The sequence below is a fragment of the Erinaceus europaeus genome, assembly GCF_950295315.1.
Source record: "Erinaceus europaeus chromosome 6 unlocalized genomic scaffold, mEriEur2.1 SUPER_6_unloc_21, whole genome shotgun sequence".
NCBI classification, from domain to species: Eukaryota; Metazoa; Chordata; class Mammalia; order Eulipotyphla; family Erinaceidae; genus Erinaceus; species Erinaceus europaeus.
In genome coordinates this window covers 615,851-636,449 of record NW_026647127.1, presented here as the reverse complement: position 1 = coordinate 636,449, position 20,599 = coordinate 615,851, and the positions used below count along the sequence as shown (strand labels likewise).

General features: G+C 41.7%; 1 pseudogene; it reads right to left on the bottom strand.

Annotated features, from left to right (window-relative positions):
* Positions 1–243: 243 nt before the first annotated feature.
* On the bottom strand, positions 244–14,992 carry LOC132536152 (tubulin alpha-1C chain-like; annotated as a pseudogene).
* Positions 14,993–20,599: the final 5,607 nt, after the last annotated feature.

Below are 20,599 nucleotides of genomic sequence, written 5' to 3'. Positions count from 1 at the left end.
GCTAGCTAAGGAACTCACTGAGATAGTGTGGGACTTTGCCATGTGTGTGGCCCAGGTTTGAGTAAAAGATCTACCGTATTGAGAGAAAGCATCAAGGCTGTGGTATCATTCTCTGCTTGTTTACCTCAAAATTAAAATAAGCAACCAAACACATTCATATGAAAATATTTTATTGACAGCTTTATGCCACAATAGACTGCTTCACAAATGAGTTCAAGACAGACAGGAATAAAAAATGTCAAGTTAATACTCTTCACCCTCATCATCTCCATTAGCACTATCTGCTCCAATCTCCTCATAATCCTTCTCTAAGGCAGCCATGTCCTCTCGGGCCTCAGAAAACTCTCCCTCCCCCATGCCCTCACCGATATACCAATGGACAAATGCACGCTTTGCAAACATTAGGTCAAACTTGTGGTTCAGCCGGGCCCAGGCTTCAGCAATGGCTGTCGTGTTACTCAGCAAGCACACAGACCGCTGGACCTTGGCCAGGTCTCCACCAGGGACCACAGTGGGAGGCTGGTAATTAATGCCAACTTTGAAGCCAGTGGGGCACCAGTCCACAAACTGGATGCTATGCTTGTTCTTAATGCTGGCAATGGCAGCACTGACATCTTTGGCGACCACGTCACCATGGTACAACAGGCAGCAGGCCATGTATTTACCATGGCGAGGGTCACATTTCACCATCTAGTTGTTTGGCTCAAAGCATGCCTTGGTGATTTCCGGAACTGAAAGTTCTTCATGGTATGCTTTCTCAGCAGATATTACAGGGGCATAGGTGGTTAAAGGGAAGTGGATGCGGGGATATGGCACCAAGTTGGTCTGGAATTCTGCCAGGTCAACATTCAGGGCTCCATCAAACCTGAGGGAAGCAGTGATGGAGGACGCTACCTGACTAATAAGGCGATTGAGGTTGATGTAGGTTGGTCGTTCAATGTCCAGATTTCGACAACAGATGTCATAGGTGGCTTCATTGTCTACCATGAAGTCACAGTCACAATGTTCCAGGGTGCTGTGAGTGGTGAGGATGGAGTTGTAGGACTCCACGACAGCTGTGGACACCCAGGGAGATGGGTAGATGGAAAACTGGAGCTTGGACTTCTTGCCATAGTCGACAGAGAGACGCTCCATCAGGAGAGAGGTGAACCCAGAACCAGTTCCCCCACCAAAGCTGTGGAAAACCAGGAATCCCTGAAGACCTTCGCACTTGTCAGCCTGCAAAATAAATTAAGTCTTGAAGGTATCTACAGTGACTTTTCTGAATCTCTGATTACAGTGGCCAAGCTTATAAAATAAATATGAATAATGCTTGTAAAACAGTCAGGACTTTGAGGAATTTAAGTATTCAGAGAAACTTCACAATCAATTACTTGTTGGGGAAAATTCCACTAAAATGGCTATTTTATTTTTTATTAGTGATTTAATATTGATTTACAAAGTTATAGATAATGGGGTATAATTTCACACTGTTACCACCACCAGAGTTCCACACTCTCATTCCTTCCCCTGGAAACTGTATTAGTAATCCCAAGGTCACAGATATGGATTGGCCAATTTCCTTTTTTTTTTTTTTTGCCTCCAGGATTATCTCTGGGGCTTGGTTCTTTCTCTATGAATCCACAGTTTCTATGTTTTCTGGCTTTTTAAAAAATATTTTGATATGAGAGAAGTTGAGAGGGGAAGGGAAGACAGAGGGGAATAAAGATAGATACCTGCCACCTAACTAACCATTTATGAAGTGACCTCGCTGCATGTGAGGAGCTAAAGGCTTAAACCAGGATCTTTCAGTGGGTGCTTGTGCTTTGCAATATGTGCACTTAAACTGGCACACCACTGCCAGGCCCCCAATTGACTTAATTCTATAACTAGCTGTACTTACACATATTTGCCCATTTTACTGTAGTCTTAACTTTTCTTTCTACATATATTACTATGTCCAAATGCCTTTCTTTTTTCCTCTTCTCTCTCTGGGTCCTGATGGAATTGGAGTTCTGAGCCCTCTGGTCATCTTCCCCTAATATTTCTCCCCCTCTGGGATTATACACCAATGTTCTTTATGGGGTATGGAAGGTGAATGTTCTGGCTTCTGTAATTGCTTCTCTGCTGGACATGGATGATGGCAGGTCAATCCATACCCCCAGTGAAAAAGGCTGTTTAAAAAGTAAACTACCTTCATTTCTGAAATTAAAGGAATCACAAGATCTGTAATGACTGTATAGTTTATTTTTGAAACAGAATGTAATCTTTGTTGCCCTTGGTGTGACCACAGAGCAAGGGAAACTTATCAGTTGGAGTGTGACCAAGATAGCCTGTAACCACTGCCTCTGTGTAATGGATACTTCAGAAAGATTTATCAAACAGAAGGGAAAACACAAAGCAGAATTAGGTGTAATGCACCAAAGTAAAAGACTCAGGTTGGGGGGGCGAGTGTTTAGGTCCTGGAATGTGATAGTAGAGAAGGGTGGGGGTGGAGGGGGGTGTTAGATTATTATGTGGAAAACAGAAATGTTACCCATGTACAAACTACTATAGTTTACTGTCAACTGCAAACTATTAATCCCTCAATAAAGAAAAAAGATTTGGTAACAAGTTTCTGAGCAGGAATATATCAGAACCATCAAGTTCCAATGGAATCAGGTACTGGAGTCAGGTCAGGTCTAGGTCTGGCTCCAGCAGGTTCCTTTCTGTGTGGTTTTAACAAAGTTAATTATTCAGTTTTATATATTTCACTAAATACTAACTTGAAACAGTGATCAGCACAGTAAGGAGTAGTTACCAGAAAGAAAGTTGATAAAAGTGATTATTACAATTCAAGACCCCCCCCCCCCAACACACACACACACACCTCACTGGGGTTTCCTACTTATATGGGAAGTGTTGGCTGACAAACTAGTATTCTATGAAAGGTTGCTAAAAAATGGTATCTAACACTCACCTATCAAAAGGTGTTCAGATTTGTGGACATTCTCCACTGACCTCTGTGAGACCCATTTATAAACCATGATGGTTATTGTTCTTAAATGTCATCAAAATAAAACAGAAAAGAGAAGCTGGTCTTGCTGCAAATAGTTGTGCCATAGCCCAAGAGTGTCTCGGCTGAGAGTCTAGATGTTCAGTGAGGGCCATCAGTGTGCGAAGAGTTCTTGTAGTTAGTCCCACGCCACATTGAGCAAGTGATGTTATCTTATCAGTTTCCAAATCTGATCGGAGACAGGGTCTATAACCTCCCTGCCCAAGCTGTAATGTCCACGAGCATAGTTATTAGCAGCGTCCTCCTTGCCCGTGATGAGCTGATCAGGGTGGAATAGCTGGCAGTAGGGGCCACTGCGAATTTCATCTGCAAAGGGAAATCATAGAAGCCTCTCACCACTAGCCCTGTGTAAGAAGACCCAGCCTTAAGGTGTCTGTGGAGTCCCAGGACACACCCCTGGGATCTCACCCAGGTTACAGGCCAACTCACCAATGACTGTGGGTTCCAGGTCTACAAACACTGCCCTTGGTACACGATTGCCAGTGCTAGTTTCACTAAAAAAGGTGCTGAAGGATTCATTTCCATCCCCAGTGGACCTGTCACTGGGCATCTGGCCATCAGGCTGGATGCCGTGTTCCAGGCAGTAGAGCTCCCAGCAGGCATTACCGATCTGGACACCAGCCTGGCCAATGTGGATAGAGATGCACTGACGCTGTGGGAGGAAGATGCCCATATATAGTATATATATTTATTTATCTGATTGTTTTTTTAACCAAAGCACTGCTCAGTTCTGGTTTGTGGTGGTAGGGAGGGGAGAAATTGATTCTGGAACATTGGAGCCTCAGGCATGAGAGTCCCTGCATAACCATTGTGCTATTTACCCCCTCTGCAGGTGAACTATTTATGAATGATTCACTCTCAGGGTTCTGGTTGGTGTACCTGGTTGTGTGCAAAAATTAATGTGCAAAGAAACTGGCTCTAGGGAAACATCACAAGTGGTAAAGCAAAGCTGTGTCTCTCTTTCCCTTTCGACCCATCCCATCCTTCTCAATTTCTGTCTATCCTATCAAACAGAAGGGAAAAAAATGGTCACCAGCAGGAAAAGTGGATTCATGTAGGTAAGGAGATCAGCAATAACCCTGGTAGGGAAAAAAAAAGACTTCCAGGGTGGAGCTATGGTGGCCTATTCACAGAAAGTTGTCCCTTCACCAGAAAACAAATGTTGATATTATAACAAAATAACTAAACAAATTTCATCAGAGAACATCTGGGTTTTTTGGTAAAGAAAGGATCATTAATATTTGAAAGTCATTGATTGTGTGGACTCCAGGAGCCGGGGGAAGGGAGAAAAGGACATTAACAGAAACGCAGCATTGAGAGTGGGGATATATAGCATACTGGATATGCAAAGAAACGTGGCTGAGGCTCTGAAGTCCCAGGTTTAATACCCTGTACCACTATAAACCAGTGATGAGCAGTGCTCTGGTATAAATAAATAAATAAATAAATAAATAAGTAAACGCAGCATTGCTTAGACATCAGCTACCATATTTGCATTTGCTTTAGATCCACCTGGTGGATATTAAAGGGCCTCCTGGAAACCATTCAGGAACCTAGTGGTTTAAGAGAGTTTAAGTTACTGTTTAGGGATATAGAAGCCACAATCTATTGTGTGAACCCCAGAGGGTCCATCCAGGAGCACTAGGGAAATGATTTTTCTTCCTTCATGGCAGCCAAGAAGCTTACCAAAGTCTAAGTTGTCCCAAATGGCATAGAAACCCTGGTGAATGGGATCAGACCACCCTGCAAGGAGGAAAGTGACTTTTACTTTAAAGCAGAGTTCCCACTTTTAGGAATCAATCTGGAAATAGTAGGAGGTCTGGAATCCCCCTACCCCTCCCCTGCCCCTGACAGACTGTTTAAGGGACATCAGGTGTCATAATACTGCAGTACTATTTCATCCCCATTGCAACTCAAATATAAGGCAGAACCCAGCACCATTTGCTGGCCAACAACAGAAACCAAACAGATGTGTAAAACTAGGAAAATGCGGGTGCTGCATAACCAAGAAATTCAATGATACAGTTACAGAAGAGCTATCAGCAGAGGAAGAATTTAGCAACTGCATTGTCAGGAAATTTGAAGAAACAGATTAAGAAGGAAGGGACTTTAAAGTGTCCCTTGATAGTAAAATGGAAAACTTGAAAACAGTTATAGGGGATGAAGGACACTTTGTATACATTCCACTCTCAAGTAACAAGTAAAGGAATTAGACTTACCCATATAGAACAGACAATATCAGAAATAGAAGACAGGGAGTCGGGCGGTAGCACAGCGGGTTAAGCGCAGGTGGTGCAAAGCGCAAGGATGGGCATAAGGATGCGGGTTCGAGCCCCCGCTCCCCACCTGCAGGGGAGTCGCATTATAGGCGGTGAAACAGGTCTTCAGGTGTCTTTCTCTCCCCGTCTTCCCCTCCTCTCTCCATTTCTCTCTGTCCTATCCAACACCAACAACAACAATAAAAAAAAAACAAGGAAAACAGAAGGGAATAGATAAATAGTAAAAAAAAAGAAAGAAAAAGAAAAAAAAGAAAAAAGAAAAGAAAAGAAATAGACAAACTAGCTATACTCTTTGAATTCAAAGTAGGAGGAGAAAAATAACCTTTAGGAAAAATGAAGCAACTCTTAATTTTTTTTACATTTATTATCTATTCCCTTTTTTGTCCTTGTTTTACTGTTATAGTTATTATTGGTGCCATCATTGTTGGATAGGACAGAGAGAAATGGAGAGAGGAGGGAAAGACAGAGAGGGGGAGAGAAAGATAGACACCTGCAGACCTGCTTCACCACCAGTGAAGTGACTCGTCTGCAGGAGGGGAGCTGGGGGCTTGAACCGGGATCCTTACACCAGTCCTTGTCCTTTGTGCCACATGTGTTTAACATGCTGTGCTACTGCCCGACTCCCATGAAGCAACTCTTCAAGAGGATTAAAGACTATTATGAAAGTAATATCAGGATTATGAGTGTCTCAGAAGGAAAGGATAAAAAGGAAGGGAGCAAAGACTACATTCAAGGAAAAGATAACAGAACATTTCCAAATGTGTGATTTGGTCAGAAGGCAGATGTTCAGGAAGGAGACAGAACTCTCAAATTTCTAAACCCAAATAGGATTACATTAAGAAACATCACTGTGAAATTATATAAAGTAAAAGAATAAAGTGATTCACACACACACACACACACACACACACACACACACACACACACACACACACACACACAGTATAGTCAGATTCACAGAAGATTTTCCTGCAGGAACCATGGAGGCCAGGAGAGAGAAGTGGTATATTCAAGGTTTTAAAACAATAGGGTATGAAGAACACTTTGAATTCCTTCCAGTATCAAATAGCAAGTAAAATAAGTAGACTCAGCCATGTATAAGAGAACATCAGAAACAGAAGACAAACTGGCTACACTCTCTAAAAATGTGCCAGTCTCACACATTTTATGCTAGAAGACTATCATTCAAATATGCAAGAGCAATCAAAACAGTGCCAGACATACAAAAACAAAGGAGTTTGCCATCGCCAGACTTGCTTTGCAAGAGTTACTGAAAGGAATGTCACAGAGAAATAAAAAAGGAACATTGAACACTCAACAAAGTGATACATAGTAAAACAGATCATAGAGCACAGCCATAAAAATATGAGACATCAAGGACTGGGGTGGTGGTGCACTTGGTTGAGTGCACATGTAAAATGGGCAAGGACCCAAGTTTTAGACACTGGTCCCCACCTTCAAGGGGAAAGCTTTGCAAGTGGTGAATCAGCATTACAGGTGTCTCTCCATCTCTCTCCCTATCTCCCCATTCCTCTCAATTTCTGGCTATCTCTATCCAATAAGTAAATAAAAGTAATTAAAAATTAAAATATAACCATTTACAAAAGATATGAAACAACTTTAAAATATGAAAGAAGTGGTAATGGATAAATCTTGCTAGTGAAAAGAACAATGAGAAAAGAACATTTTTTCAAAAGATTCTTTTAGGCTGAGAAGACAGCATAATGGTTATGCAAGAAACTTTCATGCTTTTTTAAAGTTTTTTTAAATGTATTTTTAATATTTATTTTTATTTATTTATTCCCTTTTGTTGCCCTTGTTTTATTGTTGTAGTTATTATTGTTGTCATTGTTGTTGGATAGGAAAGAGAGAAATGGAGAGGGGAGGGGGAAGACAGAGAGAGGGAGAGAAAGACACCTGCAGACCTGTTTCACCACTTGTGAAGCAACACCCCTGCAGGTGGGGAGCCAGGGCTTGAACCGGGATCCTTATGCGGGTCCTTGTGCTTAGCGCCACCTGCACTTAACCCACTGCGCTACAGCCCGACTCCCTCATGCTTTTTTTAAAGAAAGGTTTAATTAACAAAAAAGAAAAAAAAAAGAACATTAGTGGAAAACTAGTGAAATCCATAAAAAGCTTGGAGATTAGTTCATAGTTATGTATCATTGTCAATATTCCAATTTTGACAAATGTACCTGGCTAAGTCATATGTTAACACTTGGGGACACTGCATGAAGGATAGTAGTGGTTCTTTTGCAGCTTTTCTGTAATTCTTAAATCACTTCCAAATAAAATGTTTATTAAAAATAAAACCTCAAAAAAAAGAAACTTTCATGCCTGTAACTCTAATGTCCCAAATACAATTTCCAGCATTACTATAAGCTAGAGTTGAGCAGGACTCTGGTCTCTACTGTCTCTTTATATATTTCTCTCATAATAATTTTGTTTATTTTTTGAAGACTGTTAGGATTTCAGGTCCTGGTGCAAGATGGTGAAGGTGCACCTAGGTGTGGGGGGGGGAGGTTAGAGTGTTTTGCAGAGAACTGAGAAATTTTACACATGTACCAAAAACTGTATTTACTGTTCATGAGTTAGGTGGTAGAACAACAGGTTTAGGGCACATGGCACAAAGCATAAGGACTGGCCTAAGTATTCCAGTTCGAGCCCCCAGATCCCCACCTGCAGGGGAGTTGCTTCATAGGCAGTGAAGCAGGTCTGCAGGTGTCTATCTTTCTCTCCCTGTCTTCCCTTCCTTTCTCCATTTCTCTCTGTTCTATCTAACAATGATGACATCAATAACAATCATAACCATAACAATAAAAATCAAGGGCAACAGAAGGGAAAATAAATAAATGAAAACCTCTTAGATGTATTTACATTAAACCTATGTAATACTTTCATGTATAATGCATTCACACACATAGAGTTCTCTATGTATTTTTAAATGAAGTAATTATCTCTAGTATGTTTGAGTCTCTCCTACAACTCTGTTTTGTTTTTTAATCCCTTCTATATGTAATACTTTGAGGTTATTTAATTTGATGTATGTGTTCAAGGATTCTTATTACTGTTTACATCTATAGCCAAATTACCTACATTTCTAAACCAGATGGCTTAGCTTATATGTTCAATATAAAGAACTGAAATACATGAACTTGTATAGGTTTAAAAAGTCAGATTTTGGCAAAATTATAGTGGTTATCTTTGAAGGGAGGTGGAGAGTGGTGAGAGTACTGAATGTGGTGGTTGGTGTGGTATGGAACTACACGCTTTTGTAATCTTATGATATTTTAAACCATTTAATGACTTATAAAAATTAAAAAAAACAAATTAACCAAAAAGAAAAGAAATGACTCATACCTGACTAAGTAACCAGCTTTTTGTATAATTATCTTTCTGGAAGCCTCTCCTGCTCAAGGACTATTTCCCAAACATGTTTTGTGAAAGACAGTTCAGAGACATGCTTTGGGAATCCAGAGATATTAATGAACTGCTAGGTTAAGACTAGAGACCGCACCCTAGTTTTGTAGCTGCAATTGATATTCAGAGTAAGGACTATACCATTTTACAAGGACAGAGTAGTAGCTCTTGCACCATTTCCCTCAGCATCTGGGAAAAAGCCTGGTGAGAACGCCAATGCATGCAAAATTCCTCCTTCCAGCTCTCATTCATTCTGATAATTTTGTACCTTTTGAGTTCACCTGGTCTTTCTTTAGTCCTATTCTTGTAGAAGAACTTTTCTTTCTCTGTTTAAAACTAGCTTGAATCAGCAAACTACAGTCAAATGATTCATTTAGAAAATGCCAGATAAGCAGAAGTTAGGTACATTCTAAATATTGGAAGCATATAACCTTGTGGAACACATCTTTTTAAACAGCATTTTCCTTTTACTACCAACACTCCTGAGGGAAGAGGAGTGTGTCACAAAGACTTTGCTGTTTCCTAGTAAAATACATATTTATCAGAGTGAAGAAATTGTACAGTTTTTTAGAGTTTAATAATACCAGGAAACTGCTTTTCTTTTCTTGCTAAGCAAAGCCACCCATTAGTTACCAAAATCACTCCCAGTTAACAAAGAGAATGAACAGAAAACTTATATGTAAACACATGAAAAAAGGGGGAAAAGGGTGCCAATTATAATTCATTATAAGCCATAAAAGATAATTTTAGACATCCAAATTATCACCAGCAAATATCCCATTGCATTTCTCCTTGAGCCAGAGGATTTCAAGCTTTCAAAAGTTGTGAAAAGGAAAGTAAAGAACTTTCCACACTAGCTAAGCTTTCTTTTCTTTTTTAAAAATATTTATCCCCTTTTGTTGCCCTTGTTTTATTGTTGTAGTTATTATTGTCGTTCTTGATGTAATTGTTGTTGGACAGGACAGAGAAATGGAGATAGGAGTGGAAGACAGAGAGGAAGAGCGAAAGATAGACACCTGCAGACCTGCTTTACCTCTTTTTTATTTATTTATTTATTTATATTTTTTATATTTATTTTATTTATTTATTCCCTTTTGTTGCCCTTGTTGTTTTATTGTTGTAGTTATTATTGTTGTTGTCATTGTTGGATAGGACAGAGAGAAATGGAGAGAGGAGGGGAAGACAGAGAGGAGGAGAGAAAGATAAACACCTGCAGACCTGCTTGACTGCCTGTGAAGTGACTCCCCTGCAGGTGGGGAGCTGGGGTTCAGGATCCTTATGCCGGTCCTTGTGCTTTGTGCCACCTGCGCTTAACCCGCTTCTCTACAGCCCGACTCCCCTGCTTTACCTCTTGTGAAGCAACTCCCCTGCAGGTGGGGGGGCAGAAGAGTCAAACCAGGATCCTTATGCCGGTCCTTGTGTTTTGTAGCCACTTGCCCTTAACCCTCAGCACTACCTCCCAACTCCCTCTAGCTAAGCTTTCTAAGGGGCCATTACCATAACCTGAGGTAATGTCTTCAGTTATCACCACCTTTGAGTTTTGATCCTTCTTTCCACATCCACTTCCATAAAACAGACATGGTACTCTAACCAAGTCGGCAAACTCATTGTCACTGGTGTGCTCTTCCTTTCTCATTCAGACTGTATGTGTGTGTGTGTGTGTGTGTGTGTGTGTGTGTGTGTGTGTGTGTGTGTGTGTGTGTGTGTAGTGGGGGGTTATTCTAGTGAACCCATGCATAGCAATAGCCCACTACTATATCATGCTCAATTTTAACTAGACTATTTCACAGCTCCAGAAAACTGGAGACAATTGGATATCTGTTTATGGCTGTCCCCAAGGCCAGGGTTATAAAATACCTGAAAGGGGTAGTCAGGCGATAATGCAGTGGGTTAAATGCATGTGGCACAAAGTGCAAAGACCAGTGTTAAGGATCCCCACCTGAAGGGGAGTCACTTCACAAGAGCTGAAGCAGGTCTGCAGGTGTCTGTCTTTCCCCCTCTCAGTCTTTCCCTCCTTTCTCCATTTCTCTGTCTTATCCATCAATAGCAACCACAATAAAACAGGTGCAACAAAAGGAAATAAATAAATACTAAAAACAAACAAACAAACAAAAAACACCTGAATAGATCCTGTAATAGAGACTAAGGGCTTCTTTGACTGAAGAAGAGCTTTCTGTGGTTCCCAACTTTCTTTTATCCTGCTGCAGTATAATCTGCATCTTACAAAGCCATGTGGCTACAGCTCTGCTCTCCTGTGCTCACCCCCCCTGGAATTTAGGCAGGTAAGTGGCACAAGGTGGAATCAGTATAGATCTAATTTAAAACCAGCAGTTGTCTCATCAAAAACAAATGAAGGGGGTCGGGAAGTAGCACACGTGTCACACAGCATGAGGGCCGGCATAAGGATCCTGGTTCAAGGCCCAGGCTCCCCACCTGTAGGGGAGTCCCTTCACAGGAGTGAAGCAGGTCCGCAGGTGTCTTTCTCTACCCTTCTGTCTTCCCATCAAATACCCTTTTTTCTCTGTCCTATCCAATAACAAACAGGATTAACAATTAACAATAATAACCACAATGAGGCTACAACAACAAAGACAACAGAAAGGGGGGAAAATGGCCTCTAGGAGCAGTGGATTCATGGTACAGGTATTGAGTGATCCCCAGCAATAAGCCTGGAGGCAAAAAACAATTAAATTAAAAAAAGAAACAGTTTTAATTTAACCAGGAGGCCTCATTAGGTCTGTTGTTTTTGCTCTCCTGCCCTTTTAAAGGTCTCAGTACTCCCTAACTTGCTCCATCTAGTATCTTTTGGTGAAAAGCACTCAAGTACTTTATTACAGTCAGAAATATTTTTGTAACTGTGTGCTAGTCTCTGAAGGAGCAACAGATCAACTAATCACTGTTAATTGTTCTTCACTAGATATTTGTAAGCCCACTATTAAATCACCCATTAAAAAAGAATAGATACTGTTGTAATATTTGACACACAATTGTTTTAAAACATGGCTTATTTTTGGATACAAACTCAAAGACAGTTGTTTCCAATACCTATGGGAAGCATACTCAAGTTGTATATAATTTCATGCTTTTTTAAAACCCAAGAGGTTGTCAGTCCTGGTCTACTCTGGTTTTATAGGAAACCATCTTTTTTTTTTAATTCTTACACATTTTATTGTGTCTAGTGATGTTAGAAAAATGCTTAGAATGACACAATAGGAAGCTGACTATATTCTTTCATGCATCATAATGTCTCCTGAAGGATCTCACTAGACCAGAGATACTCAACCCTTAGCTTGCATTAGAACCACCCAGAACATTCTTAAAAACAGACTGCTGACAGAGAGCGGAACTTTTGCTTGTCTGATATCTTCAGAGTTGGTGAGGATTCTTCCCATCTTAGAAACATCTTCCAATTTCACCCAGATATAATATTCTAAGAGTAGAACAACACCTTCTTTTTGGATTCATTAAATCACACTATTTCTCACATACAGGAGATAGTTAATAAATAATTATTTTAAAAATTCTGGGATTAGCAGAGTCGCATATTTGGCTAATAGGGCTCTAGGGGGCCTCAGTTAACAGTAAAGTCAGCTACCAAAGAGAAGAGCCTAATTCCATCTGTTAGCTTTGTCGTTTTCTTTTTCTTTTTTTAATTTATTTTTTATTTAAGAAAGGATAAATTAACAAAACCACAGCTTTGCTATTTTTATGCAGTTGGGAGATTCTACTTTTGAATTTGAAAATAAACATTTTTCTTCAACAAAATGTTATTCAGGTGTATGTATGCATCGAATCCTAATTCCTTTCCTTTATGTGCAAGTAGCCAAAATAGGATAATATCTAACAAATTGTTAAATCTAGGAGAAATTATATATTGAACTTTCCTTTAAATTCAATTAACTTGTATTTACATTGACTTTAATGCCTGTGAATATATGTGACTGGGAAGTTGTTCAGTGGTAAAGCTCATCCCTTACAAATGTGGCAGGTCTAAGTTTCTATCCCTGAAGAACATAAAAAAGAAAACCAGATCATAAATGAATGCTACTATGGTCTCTCTCATAGAAATGTACAAAGACATCCCAACTTCAACAAGGCAGCTAAAACTAGACAAAAGTTGTTCCTTATAATGGAGGTGTCTTTTTTTTTTCTTTTTAATTTCCCTAGCAGCTAAGGCAAAACTGGCTCATGTCTACCAAAACTGCTTCTTTCTTTCTGACACCCAACAGATTTACACTTCCTTCCCTTCCTTGTAGGTGTGGCTGTGTTCATAAAATTCTTGCCAAGAAATGTGGCTATGAAGGGTGTAAACTACAGCCACCTGGAGTGAGCCACACACACACACACACAAAAAATTCTCACAGCATTCCTTGCTCAGAGCAGGACAGACAAGAAGATAGAAGGAACCTGTTCTTTGAATGACCCTATGGAACAGAATAATCCACACCCTCCACTATCTTTACTTCGGCAAGAAATAGACCTCTATTGAACTAACCTATTAAGATGGAGAGATTTTTTTTTTCTGTTGGAATTGCTTTTAGCTCTCCAACCAACATCCTAAATTAGTATTCTGTAGCTGATTCCTGTCATCATATCATTAAGGAGCACATTTTGATAAAAGTATCACCTGCAACAATTTAGAAGTCAAACAACATAGGAATTCGTTTGCTAAAGTTATCCCTTATAAAGAGGAATTGGATTGTGATAGTTAATGACTGCCTTCGCACAAGGATAATGAGAATGCAACTAGTATTGAGTAATTCTATTTTTCTTTTCCTTTATGATTTATTTATTGGTCAGAGAAAGAGAAGATCAGAGCTTCACTACAGCAAATTTAGTGCTAAGGATTGAAGTCAGTAACTCCTGCTTCAGGTTCCAAGATCTATTTTTGTACCTCCTTCTTGGGAATGAGAATTTCTAAGTAGAGACAAAAGGAAAATAAATAAAGGGATTTTGCAATTTGTAAAAACTGATAGCCATCTGAACTTAGCAATAGAAAGACAGCTGGTTTAGAAAAGTCAATTAAACAAAATGACTTGGGTTCACATGGTAGAAAGACTGGTAAAGCATACAAGTTACTAGGTTCAAGGACCCTCCTTCAACTTCCAAATCTCCATCTGCATGTAGGAATTTTCAGTGGGATAGGTTGCAAGACTCTCTCTCTCCTTATTTATCTTTGTCACTATTATAATTAAAAATAAAGTAAAATAAAATAAAATAAAATACCATGCAGTGGCTCAGTCAGTAAAGTGCACGTGTTACATAGTTCAAGGACCAGGGTCCCTGCCTTCAACGGGAAAGCTTTAGAAGCAGTCCTATAAGTGACTCTCTATCTCTCTCTATCTTCCTATTTCACATCCTGTTTCTCTGTCTCTAATATATATATATTTAAATAATCTTGATATATAAGGTTTTTTTAATGACTAATGAAAATTATGACTTTCTCATATAGACATCTAGCCCAAGCAATAATTCTGGTAGTAAAAATGACAAAAACAATATTTTTTGTAGTTACTGTTGTTATTGATGTCATTGTTGTTGGATAGGACAGAGAGAAATGGAGAGAGAAGGGGAAGACAGAGAGGGAAAGAAAGACAGGCACCTGCAGACCTGCTTCACTGCCTGTGAAGCGACTCCCCCACAGGTGGGGAGCTGGACCAGGATTCATCCTTTCATGCACTTGTCTTTTTTAAAACCTGGCTTAAATAGAAGGCTTCAGACCCAGACAAGTCACTGAAAGTTTAAATGAAGATTAGACAAGGCAACAGTTAATACCCTTCATAGGAGGAGTCCACTTGATGCAACTGAAGTTCTCCCCAAGCTCTAGATACAGGTGACTCAGCAGAGAGAGCCACCACCACCCCCTGCCACAGAACTCACAGGGATGCTGGCTAGAGCATGCCAGAAGTATTAGCATCTCCTGTGGAAGCATAGGAGGTGTTCCAAGAGTCCCTCAGGACAGTGGGAAAGTAAGTCACTATGGCAGGAGGGGGAGGATCCTTAGTTTCTGTAAGTAAGTCCTTAGTGGCAGTAAGCCATGGGAGGGGTCCTTCTTGCTGGGATCTCCTGAGGCCCAGGAGGAGACACTCAGGTGAACTTGTCTTGCCAGACCAGATAAGATGACAGCCTTGATGCAGCTCAAAGTGCAGCTGAAGTCCTGCCACCCCAGGGGCCCTGGAGCCAACCCCTGCCCCAGCCCCTTCATATTTACCATGACTAGGACTTTATAGGTCTCAGTAGCTCTGGAGAAGGCAGGTGATGTTCTCCCACAGACAAGCTGCACGGAATCTAGGAATAGATGCAACAGAGTAGCCCTGCCCCTCACTGGCCTTATATAGTCTTCCTCATCTACCATAAGTGCAGAGAGCTGGAGCCAAACTCTTTAAAGGGGCCAGGAGAACTAGGAAGAGGAGACACGTGGGCCTGAGGATGGGCAGGATGAAAGAGAAGAGCCTAGAGGAGCATCTTCACTGACTTCAGTGAGTGGGGGCTGCGGTGGCAGGTAGGCAAAGTCTAGGGAGCTCAGGTGCCAGGTAAGGGCAGCTGCAACCACAGTCATCTCCCCTGCTGCTCCCCTCAAGGCTACTCCTGTCATGGTGACTGGGACCTGTGTGGCTGCTAGCCACCCCTGCCACAGAACTTCCTAGAAGGCGCGGCCTAGAGTTCCTGCCCAGCACTTTTGGCCTTCACAGCCTACCTGCTGGGCCACAGGTGACTTCTCACCTCAAGGCTCTTAAATACCATCATATGGCCCTAAGAACATTCATCTGTTTGATTGGTTTTCTCCTTTTTTTTCTCCCTTCTTTTTTCTCCTCTCCCCTTCTCTCCCTTGTACACCCCTCCCCTCCTCTCCTGTCCTATCCTCTCTTTTATTTTTCTCTAAGGTTATCACTGGGACTCTGTGCTTGCACTATGATCCACTGCTCCTGCTGTGGCCATTTTTTCATTTTTTTATATAACAGAGATAAATTAGAAGGGAGAGGAATATAGAGGGGGAGATGAAAAGACACCTGCAGACCTGCTTCACTGCTTGTGAAGCAAGCCCCCCACACAGGAGGGGAGATGGGGGCTCCAACCAGGATGCTTGTGTGAATCCTTGCACTTAGTACTGTATGAGCTTAACATGGTATGCCACCACCCTGCCCCCTTGATTGTTTTTCTTTATTCACTTTCATACGTTTATCTTTATCTTATTATATATAATTAATTTTTAAAATATTTATTTTCCTTTTTGTTGCCCTTGTTTTTATTGTTGCAGTTATTGTTGTTCTTGATGTCATTGTTGGATAGGACAGAGAAATGGAGAGAGGAGGGGAAGACTTAGAGGGGGAGAGTAAGACAGACACCTGCAGACCTGCTTCACCTCTTGTGAAGCAATTCCCCTGCAGGTGGGGGGCCAGTAGGCTCAAACCAGGATCTTGATGTCAGTTCTTGCATCCACTTGTGCTTAACCTGCAGCACTACCTCCCAACTCCCTCTAGCTAAGCTTTCTAAGGGCCTGTTTCCATAACCTGAGACAAGTCTCTAGTTATCACAGCCTTTGACTTTTGATCCTTCTTTCCACATCCACTCCCATAAAACAGTCATGTTACTCTGACCAAGTCGGCAAACTCACTGTCACTGGTGTGCTCTTCCTTTCCCATTCAGACTGTATTTGTGTGTGTGTGTGTGTGTGTGTGTGTGTGTGTGTGTGTGTGTGTGGTAGTGGGGCTGTTCTAGTGAACCCATGAGTAGGAATATCCCACTACTATATCATGCTCAATTTTAACTAGACTAACTATTTCACAGCTCCAGGAAACTGGAGACAATTGGAGATCTGTTTATGGCTGTCCCCAACCAAGGCCAGGGTTATAAAATACCTGAAAAGGGTAGTCAAAGGTGATAGTGCAATGGGTTAAATGCACATGGCACGAAGTGCAAGGACCAGTGTAAGGTTGGAGCTGCTGGCTCCCCACCTGCAGGGGAGTCACTTCACAAGAGCTGAAGCAGGTCTGCAGGTGTCTGTCTTTCTCTCCCCCTCAGTCTCCGCCTGCTTTCCTTGTTTCTCTCTGTCTTATCCATCAATAGCAACCACAATAAAACAAGTGCAACAAAAGGAAATAAATAAATATTAAAAAAAAAAAAACACCTGAATATATCCTGTCATTGCGACTAAGGGCTTCTTTGATTGAAGAAGAGCTTTCTGTGGTTCCCAACTTTCTTTTATCTGCTGCAGTCTAAACTGCCTCCTGCAAAGCCATGTGACTACAGCTCTGCTCTCCTGTGCCCCCCCTCCAGACTTTAGGCAGGTAAGTGTCATAAGGTAGAGTCAGTATAGATCTGATTTAAAAGCAGCAGCTTTCTCATCAAAAGCAAATGAAGGGGGTCAGACGGTAGCACAGTGGTTAAGTGCATGTGGCGCACAGCATAAGGGCCAGCATAAGGATCTGGTTCAAGCCCCAGGCACCCCACATGTAGGAAAGTTGCTTCACAGGCAGAGAAGCAAGTCTGCAGGTATCTATCTTTTTCTCCCCTTCTGTCTTCCCCTCCTCTCCCCATTTTTCTCTGTCCTATCCAATAACTAATTGCATCAACAATAACAATAACCACAATGAGGCTACAACAAGGGCAACAACAAGGGAAAAAATGGCCTCCAGGAGTGGTGGATTCATGGTACAGGCACTGAGTGAGCCCCAGAAATATCCCTGGAGAAAAAAAATAATTAAAAAAAGAAAGTTTTAATTTAACCGGTAGGCCTCATTAGGTCTGCTGTTTCTGCTCTTCTGCCCTTTTAAAGGTTTCAGTACTCCCTAACTTGCTCCATCTAGTATCTTTTGGTGAAAAGCACTCAAGTACGTTATTACAGTGAGAAATATTTTTGTAACTGTGTGCTCGTCTCTGAAGGAGCAACAGATCAGCTAATCACTGTTAATTGTTCTTCACTAGATATTTGTAAGCCCACTATTAAATCACCCATTAAAAATAATAATAGATACTGTTGTAATATTTGACAAACAATTGTTTTAAAGCATGGCTTATTTAAGGAGACAAACTCAAAGATAGTTGTTTCCAATACCTCTGGTAAGTTATATCAAAAATACTCAAGTTGTATATAATTTCATGCTTCTTTAAAACCCAAGAGGTTGTCAGTCCTGGTCTACTCTGCGGTTTTATAGGAATCCACCCTTTCACGCAATTGTCTTTTTAAAACCTGGCGTAAATAGAATGCTTCATATACAGACAAGTCACAGAAAGTTGAAATGAAGACTAGACAAGGCAACAGTTAATACCCTTCATAGGAGGAGTCCACTTGATGCAAACGAAGTTGTCCCCAAGCTCTAGATACAAGTGACTCAGTGGAGAGAGCCACCACCACCCCCTGCCACAGAACTCACAGGGGTGCTGGCTAGAGCATGCCAGAAGTATTAGCATCTCCTGTGGAAGCATAGGAGGTGTTCCAAGAGTCCCTCAGGACAGTGGGAAAGTAAGTCACTATGGCAGAAGGGAGGGGGAGGATCTTTAGTTTCTGTAAGTAAGTCGTTAGTGGCAGTAAGCCATGGGAGGGGTCCTTCTTGCTGGGATCTCCTAAGGCCCAGGAGGAGGCACCCAGGTGAACTTGTCTTGCCAGACCAGACAAGGTGACAGTCTTGATGCAGCTCAAAGTGCAGCTGAAGTCCTGCCACCCCAGGGGCCCTGGAGCCACCCCATCCCCAAGCCCCTTCATATTTACCATGACTAGGACTTTATAGGTCTCAGTAGCTCTGGAGAAGGCAGGTGATGTTCTCCCACAGACAAGCTGCCACGGAATCTGGGAATAGATGCAACAGAGTAGCCCTGCCCTTCACTGGTCTTATATAGTCTTCCTCATCTGACCATAAGTGCAGAGAGCTGGAGCTTTGGCTGATCCCTGCTAAACTATTCAAAGGGTCCAGGAGAACTAGGAAGAGGAGACACGTGGGCCTGAGGATACACAGGATGAAAGGAAAGAGATTAGAGGGCATCTGCACTGACCTCAATGAGTGGGACCTGTGTGGCTGCTAGCCACCCCTGACACAGTACCCCCTAGAAGGTCCGGACTAGAGTTCCTGCCCAGAACTACTGGCCTTTACAGCCTAACTGCTGGGCCACAGGTGTCTGCTCACCTCAAAGCTCTTAAATACCATCATATGGCCCTAAGCACAACTCTTATGTTTGATTGCTTTTCTCCTTTTTCCCTTCTTTTTTCTCCTCTCCTTTTCTCTCCCCTCCCTCCCCTCCTTTCCTTTCCCCTCCCTCCCTTCCTTTGCCATCCTCTCCCCTCCTAATCCCTTTCCTCTCCTCCCCTTCACTCCCCTCCTTCCCTTTCTGCTCCCCTCTCATCCCCTCCCCTTACCTCCTCTCCCATCTTCTCTTCTCCCTTTCCCCTCCTCCCCCCTTCCCTCTTCTCTTCACAACCTCCTCTCCTCTCCTCTTTTCTTTTCCTCCATGGTTATTACTGGGACTTGGTGCTTGCAGTGTGATACACTGCTCCTGCTGTGACCATTTTATTTTTATTTTTGATAGGACAGAGAGAAATTAGAATGGAGAGGAATATAGAGGAGGAGAGAGAAAGACACCTGCAGACCTGCTTCACCACTTGGGAAGCAACCCCCTACTCTGCAGGTGGGGTGATCAGGGCTTCAACTGGGATCCTCGTGCGAATCCTTGTGCTTAGTACTAAGTGAGCTTAACAGGGTATGCCACCGCCCTGCCCCCTTGATTGTTTTTATTTATTCACTTTACTATATTTCTCTCTATCTTATTATTATAAATAATTAATTTTAAATATTTACTTTCCTTTTTGTTGTCCTTGCTGCTTTTATTGTTGTTGCTTTTATTGTCATTGTTACTGATTCCATTGTTGTTGGACAGGACAGAGAGAAATGGCAAAAAGAGGGGAAGACAGAGAGGAGAAGTAAACAATAAACACCTGCAGACCTGCTTCACCACCGTGAAGCAGCTCCCCTGCAGGTGGGGAGCTGGGGGCTCAAACTGGGATCCTTACTCTGGTCCTTGCTCTTTTTGCCACATGCACATAACCCACATAATTATTTTTTTATAAAGACAAAAATTGGGAGGAAAGGGGAAGATAGGGAGAGAGATAAGTGAGAGAAACATCTGCAGTACACCATTACTGCTGGTAAAGCTTCTCCCTGCTTCCCCACCACTGGGGGCCTGGGGATTGAACCCATGTCCTTGCATGCTGTAATGTGTATATTCTCTCTGGCTACCTCTTGTGCCACCACCTGGCTCATTTCCTTTCATTTTTAAATAATGTTTTTGTTCCTAACAATCTTTTAAATTTGTTTGGGGGGGGGCTTAGATACAAAGACAATGAAAACACCCACACCAAAGCTTCATTGTGGTGGGGGCTGGGCTTGAACTTGGGGTTGTGCACAGAAAAGCAGCAGACTATCCAAGTGAGCTGTTTCCCCAGCACAATGGTTTCTTTCCTGTTGAGGCCAAAGCAGATTCTTCCAGTTTGTCATGGTAGCTTCTTTTTATTGATTGATTTTGTAATTGCCACAAAGTTTATTACTGGGGCTTAGCAACCATTTTCCTCCATTCTTCATTCCTTTCTGTTTTATTAGATAAGACAGAGAGAAATTGAGATGGAAGAAGGAAACAGGGAGAGCGAAGGATAGACACCGACAGACTTGCTTCATTGATCATGAAGCAGATGTGGAGCAGGAGCTTGAGCCCAGATTCTTGCACATCAGCTACCATTTCTGGTTACTCACTAAGCAGAAGAGTTGGCTTTATACACTATAGAAATAACACTTTCCCCATAAGACAAGCCTCGTTTGTTATCTCCACTTTACAGAAGGGGAAACCAGGACTCAGAGAAATTAAGCTAAAACTGAAGACC